Here is a 7470-nt window from a genome sequence, read left to right on the forward strand (position 1 = left end):
GCTTTCAAACCAGACAAACATTGGTCACATTCTGATAACAGATATCAAAAAGCATCTGTCAGAACAGTCAACAATGCAAATGACAGCAGCATTTTTTGGTTTATAATAACGTATTAAAGCCTTTATGTGTGTGTATTTTTAGCTTGAAATGTGTATTTATGCGATAACAAAAGAAACAACATGAGTCTGAAATCTATTGGGGTGATATCTCTGTGACTGTACAATTAATCTGACTTAGAATAAGGCAAAAGCTTTAATGTTCATTCAAACATGATAATATATCACAAACTACAAAAGACATGCACTAAGGCTATTATGACTATTATTATTATTATTTTATTATCATACTGTAGATATATTAATCAATAATATGTGTCATATATAATAAATTATTTTTTTGTAGTAAGTGAAAATATTTTAGTAAGTTAAATTCATGTATATTTTAATTTAATATCTTATAATGCGCTCAATTCAACATACCCTTAACAAAAGTGTTGCACACTGCTCATGGCAAACTCCAGTGAAGGAGCAGAACATCCTTTTACCCTCAAAAATAGAATTACTCACTGTCATTGTATCTCCAGTACCCAGTCACTTGCTACCAGAAAGAGCAAAGAGCCTCTTATTCCCATCCTAAAACAAAACCTCTCCTGAGGGCAGAGAGCAGGTATACAAATATTGTCCACATGTGATTGGATGGTTGACAGTGCTTGGCAGTGATTGGTTAAATGGTGGAAAGAGCTTGAGCAACATGGGGGCAGTTTCCCAGACAGGGATTAGACTAGTCCTAGACTAAAATAAATGTAAGAGCTGTCCAAACGGAAAACAACTTGCACGGACATAACATAGTAAGGCATGTTTGTTAAAATCATGTAAATTTCCTAATTAAACTACGGCCTAGTCCTGGTTTAAAATAACCCCTGTTCGGGAAACCGCCCCCTAGAGTTCAAGTTCAAGTTCATTTATTTATAGAGCACATTTAAAACAGCCACAAGACTGACCAAAGTGCTGTACATTAGAATGAAAATCTAAAACCACTTAAACAGTAATAAAACCAGAGGAAAAACAGAACAGCATACAGAAAACGCAGTAATAGGAATAAAAATACATAGTAAAAAATGGATGAAAAGTGGATTAGTGGTAGGCCAGATCAAACAAATATGTTTTTAAACGAGATTTAAAAAAGAAAAGAGAGGGTGCCACTCTGATCTCGAGTGGCAGATTGTTCCACAACAGAGGGCCAGCCACAGAGGAAGCTCGGTCTCCTCTAAATTCCAATCTGGACTGGGGGTCTAAAAGGAGATTCTGATTACTAGAGCATAAGCTTCTAGTGAGGGTGTAAAAGTGCAGCAGCTCTGACAGATAACTAGGGGCTTGGTTGTTTAAAGACTTATAGACCAATAAAATAATTTTAAAAGCAATTCTGGATTGAATGGGCTGCCAGTGGAGTGCCCTCAGAATAGGGGTGATGTGGTCGTATTTTCGGCTTTTTGTAATGAATCTCGCAACAGCATTCTGAACCAATTGTAAGCGGATGATTTGTGACTGAGCAATACCATAGTACAGTGAGTTGCAGTAGTCTAGCCGTGAAGTGATAAAAGCGTGGATGACCATCTCTAGCATTGTAGTGTTTAAAAAGTGTTTGATTTTAGACAGCAAGCGGAGTTGGTAAAAACTGGAGCCAATTACATAGGAGATACATGTATGCTTGTCTAATTTTAACGACTCATCAAAGTGGACACCCAAATTGCGCACACGAGAAGATCTAAAGGCTGATAAGCAGCCCAGATCAGGACTGGGGATTCTCAGGGAGCCTGAGAATGAGCAGACGGGCTGAAAACAATCACTTTTGTTTTATCTTCATTTAGCGTATTTTTTTTTGACCTAGCCAGATTTTAACCTCATCTATGCACCTTCATAGGGTATTCAGAGCTGGAGGATCATTCCTCTTAATAGGTAGATAGATCTGGGCATCATCAGCATAAAAATGAAAGGACACCCCATGCCGTCTAAAGATGGAGCCCACAGGAAGCATGTACAGGGAGAAGAGGGAGGGCGCCAATGTGGAGCCTTGAGGTAGGCCACATATGAGTGGGGCAGTGGAGGATGAGAAGTTACCTAATTTGACAAAAAATGTTCTGTCAGATAAAAAAGACTGAAACCACTTTAGGACCATCCCATTCATGCCCACATCAGACTCTAATCGGGATAATAAAATAGAGTGGTCCACAGTGTCGAATGCTGCTGAAAGATCTAAAAGAACCAGGACCACGGAATCACCAGAATCTGTAGCTAAAAGAATATATTTTAGCTACAGAGATATGAGGAGAGTGAAAGTAAACACAGAAAAGCACAGTTTTGCATGCTGCTTGTACACTTAAAAAAAATCTGCAAAAAAACAGATGAAGTACTGGCAGAAAATTACCAGTACATTTTCCTTTATTTTACGGACATTTCCGTTAATGCTAAAATGCAATTTAATGCAGTGCAAAATGTAAAATACAGGTAAAACAACTATAATAATGAATACGGATAATTCCTTCATATTAATTCAGTATATTGTGCACTATTTTTACGGATTTTTTTGAGTGTAGGACTGATTTTCTTGTTTAATCTGTCTTTCAAAGCATTAGTAGAGTAAGTGTGTTTTTATAGTCTACAGCAGGGGTCCCCAAACTTGTTCCTGGAGGGCCGGTGTCCTGCAGAGTTTAGCTCCAACCTGCCTCAACACACCTGCCTGCAAGTTTCTGCTGTGCCTAGTGAGACATTGATTAGCTGCTTCAGGTGTGTTTGATTAGGGTTGAAGCTAAACTCTGCAGGACACCGGCCCTCCAGGACCGAACCTGGGGCAGAGGTGTAAAGAGTACCTGAAAACCATACTTAAGTAAAAGTACAGATACCTTGCAGCGAAAATTACTCCATTACAAGTTACAAGTCACCAATTCCAAAACGACTTCAGTAAAAGTCTTCGAGTATCTGATATTAACAGTACTTGAGTATTTTACTCATACTGAATGTAGGCTCAAAGCAGCACTAGTCCTCAACACTTAAGAGACACGTCATTGAAAAACAAGAAACAGGTGATTCGTGAGGAGAGCAATCGCTTTTATTTTCTTAAATCATAATAAGACTGAACACCTCAAAATTGCAACAAATCATGGTCGACACCATAACCTACATCTATTACAAACACCCAAGTCTCATTTAAGCTCAAATGCTCATAAGTAAACCAAACTCCTTCAAAAAGGTCTCTTCAATATAACGCATAAATAAAATAATGTTAAGTAAAATTAAAAAGTCAAAGCCTTTTTGCACTGGACATGCCGGTTTTGGCCTCATCGCCAGCTACAGTCATGTCCTCATTTCACATATAAACCACCAGCGATTGACAACTACCTGATACTGCACTCGTATTCACATAAAGAAGCCATGTTGACAAGTTTTAGTAAGTTAGGGCAAAATCCACAAGATACAGTATAGTACCTTCAATGCCCTGTAAATGGCAATATTAATGATTCTGTAGCAAAAATAAACTGCTGCAAAAAAGATAGGTGCCATACAAAATGTAATGTGTACTGTAATAGCATTAGTCATTACAAATGTTGTGGTGTAAAGAGTACATATACTTGTTCAAAAATGTAGTCAAGTAGAGAGTAAAAGTAGCTAATATCCTAAATACTCAGTACAACTACAAAGTAGCCAAAAAGATACTTACTGTAAGTACAGTAACTGATTACATTTACTCCAATACTTTACACCACTGCCACCAAGCCACTGACAACTCTTTCAAACTTTATTAAAATGTTTTCCCTGGTAAGTACTTACTCCGTGAATGAATCCGCATCTACATTTTAAGAGATGTGTGCCCATGTTGCATTATTTGTGAGCTTTATATAGGCGATTATGCCTAACGTCCCCGCCAAAGTAAGTAGTCGCTTTTAGCAACTTATTAGCAACCGCCGTTTTTAAGACATAATAAGACTTTAAAAAATTGGTTTCATGTTATAGATTACAACGTGAAAATATTTAGAGGTTTGTAAAGCACAGACCTTATTTCAGGGGATTTACCAAAAACCGATTGACTTTGGAGCGATGGAACCGGAAGTCCTAAAATGCTAACTCGCTTCTGGGTTTTGCATACAAAAATACGTCATCTCTGAGCCTCCCCATATGAGGCTGAGTAAATGCTGAGTAAAAGCTTTTTAGCAATATCATATTTTATAGCCCATGTTATAGATGTTTTTTGTGACTTCAGTCGAAAGATAAAAAACATACTATATTCTAATTCATTTTATTATTAATGATCTAATCTATTTTATTTTTTTCTAATTTAGATTGTAGTTTAAATAAAAAGGTTATTTTCACCTACATTTACATTTATTTATTTTACTATTGGATTTCTCTTTTACTATTTGTTTCTCAGAAAGATGAAACGGTGTGCTTTTTCAGGGTGTGCTCCTTTCACAATGTTGTTTGACTAGTTTTAGTGGTTGAAGCAGATTTCACTCATACTTTGGATGAAAGCTGTACATCAAAACAATGACATCAAACCCTAGAGAGATCCATCAGGGGGTGAACAAACAGCTGAACAGTTTATTTGGTCTCTATACACGGGGTTCTAAACGGCAACATTATTTATCTGGTGTCCGACCAATCCTGACAGATGTCCTGATTTTATCAGCATGCAAATGCTGGGATTTACAATTGATCTACTTTATTATTGTTATAAGTTTTTTTTCATGAAGCATGCTCATCTTGTGGAAAATGTCAGTGCCTTGACTACTAAGCCTGTGGATATTCTATTGTTCTCAACAGGAATCTGAGGAAACTCCCTCATGCACTTAACTTACATTTAGTGACCACTAGATGGCAGGTGGAGTTGATATCATGCTAAGAACCCTAAAACCTCTATTTTGTCCTTTTTTACTTGGAGTTGCTGTTCTTTTGGCACACATAACTCTGGTTTCTTTTAATGTAAACAACTGATGGACACTTTATTAGGTACATCCTCATATATCTAATTAGTCAATCAAAGAGCTGCAACTCAATGGTTTTTAGGCATGCAGACATGGTCAATAGTATCAAAATAGGTTTAAAATGTGACTTTGAGCATGGCAGTTGTTGTTGCCAGAGTATTTAGGAAACCGTTGATCTGAGGATTTTCACACAGAATCCTCTTTTTGGTTCACAGAGAATGGGTAGAAAGAAAATTGAATACGCAGTAAGAATCTGCTGTCTGAGTGAAAATGCCTTGTTGATGTCAAAGGAAGCTCAAGCTGAAAAAAGGCAAGAGTAGATGATATGTATTCAGATGACCATCCATTAGTCTTTTAATGGCATATCCAGCAGAATAATGTGTCACGACACAAAGCTCAGATCATCTCTTGAGCATGGTTTCTTCAGCATGTGCTTCAACATGCTCAGATGGTCTCTACACTGAACAGATCTCAGTCTAATAGAGCACTTTTGGGATGTGGTGGAACAGGAGATTTGCATCATGCATGTGCAGCTGACAAATTTGCATATTTTAAGATACAAATCTCAGAGGAAAGTGAACAGAACCTTCTTGAAGGCAGTTCTGAAAGCAAAGGGGGTCCATCCAGGAACTAGCATGGTGTAGCTAGTAAAGTGACTGGTGAGTGTATTTATGTGCAAATAACACAACAAAAAGATCGAGGTATTCCTGCAACAGTCTCTAAAAATATATTTCTCAAATAAGAAGAATTTGAGAAATTTGAGTACACAGGAGATGCAAACAGTGAACTTCATGTAAATCTGCAATAATTCAACTTTCCCCATAGTTTCGATTTACCTTAAATGACTGTGAGCTATTTTTATTCTGAGCTATTTTTATTCTGCTGGATCTCTGCATACTTTGTGTATTTAATATTTGACAATATATGTATCGGCCTATATCTATATTTAGTGTATACTGTATTTATCAATGTACCCCGTGTAACAATGTTTTATTAACAGAGCAGTAGGTTTACATTACAATTACATGAGTAAGGTTCTGTCTTCTGAACTATGTTCATTGCAAAATATATGTGCATAAATATACAGATTAGGGCTGTCAGATTGTCAGTACAAGGTTATCATGGCCAACAAAATCACAAGAACAGAGGCTGGGAGAGATTTGGTAACCATTGTGACTCTCAAGGCAATTTTTTAAATGGATATTAAATAGTTTATTACAAATGCACACAATATTGATAACTGTGATTTTTTAATATTATGTTTATTGTTAATTATTTTAAAACTGGTATATTGTGAGACCCTACAGACATTAGAGTAGGCCCGCCTATGTAACAAATGTGATGATGCATCAAACATGTAAAGCTTGTTTTTAAGGAGTGGAGTGTGATTTGAAAGGTCTCATCATTGTACGTCATTTTAGACTTCAACAATCACGCCAAACATCTAAACTTACCTGTTTAAATGCCATGCAAGGTTATAGCCTACACTCAACATATTAACAAGAACATTATCATCCCCCTAACCCCAAAATAAGATGCTTATACTTAGACCAACAGCTCATTTTATGTCACCTCGGTTGTGTCTCTAATGTCATATCATTTCATAAGTGACCTATACCTTCTTATCAGAAATGTCACGGCCAATGACCAGTGCTGTTTACACATTAGAAAATAGGTTCAGTAGAAAACTAGATCCAGGAACTAAGAGGAAAAATAAGAGAAACCTGTCATATAAATATTACCACTTTACTAATTTGGTATAACACAGGAGCCTACACACTTGTACCAGCCGAGCAAGCTCCATTGAACACAATAGAAACTTTATGTATGTTAAGTAAGGGATAATGTACATTCAGTCGGTTAAATCAGTCTACCAATTTTAGCCTATATTTCATTAATATTTCAGTAAATAATTTGGTAGAGTATTATTTAAAAACATTTCCAGTAGGCTAAACAGTTTTCCATATTTCCAGTACGTTTTTTCTTCCATCAATGTTTTTTTTACATAATGGCTAACTTAGTGCTTGTTTGGTTATCTTCCTAAATATCTCCGGAGAGAGAAAATACATATGCCTAAAGGCTAATTGGAGACGAATACATTCATAACCATTAGGCTAATGAACCATTCCATGACAACGGTAAATAAGTCTGAATGGTTTCAAAGGCATACAAAAGCTATAACATTAAATTATTACTACAGGTGTCGGCACCTGTTGCGATTCCGATTCGATAGTATTATCTATTAGCCTAATAGTTATTTAGTCGTGTTACGCACCTTTGTTTTTACTTCGGCTTCGCAGAAGATAATCCATATTTTCTTCATACTTGGTCGTTACCGTTCCACATATATGTGGTCTACGGGTATGACAGCAACTAGACACGTAAAATAATAAACGAAAGTTGAAGGATCAGGGAGGAGCTTTTTACAGTACTCGCGTCAATCATGATCGCTTACCTCACTGCTGAGAATTATATCACCACACCGCATCAGCTT

The 7470-nt window shown here is 36.6% G+C and overlaps 1 long non-coding RNA gene across 1 annotated transcript; it reads right to left on the reverse strand.

The window, feature by feature from the left end:
* Positions 1 to 5059: 5059 nt before the first annotated feature.
* On the reverse strand, positions 5060 to 7470 carry LOC130550295 (uncharacterized). The gene is made up of 2 exons (XR_008962386.1): positions 7432 to 7470; positions 5060 to 7349 (listed from the first exon to the last, which is right to left on the reverse strand). It is a non-coding gene; the product is annotated as an uncharacterized LOC130550295 (long non-coding RNA).

The sequence above is a fragment of the Triplophysa rosa genome, unplaced genomic scaffold (assembly GCF_024868665.1).
Source record: "Triplophysa rosa unplaced genomic scaffold, Trosa_1v2 scaffold282_ERROPOS51561, whole genome shotgun sequence".
NCBI classification, from domain to species: Eukaryota; Metazoa; Chordata; class Actinopteri; order Cypriniformes; family Nemacheilidae; genus Triplophysa; species Triplophysa rosa.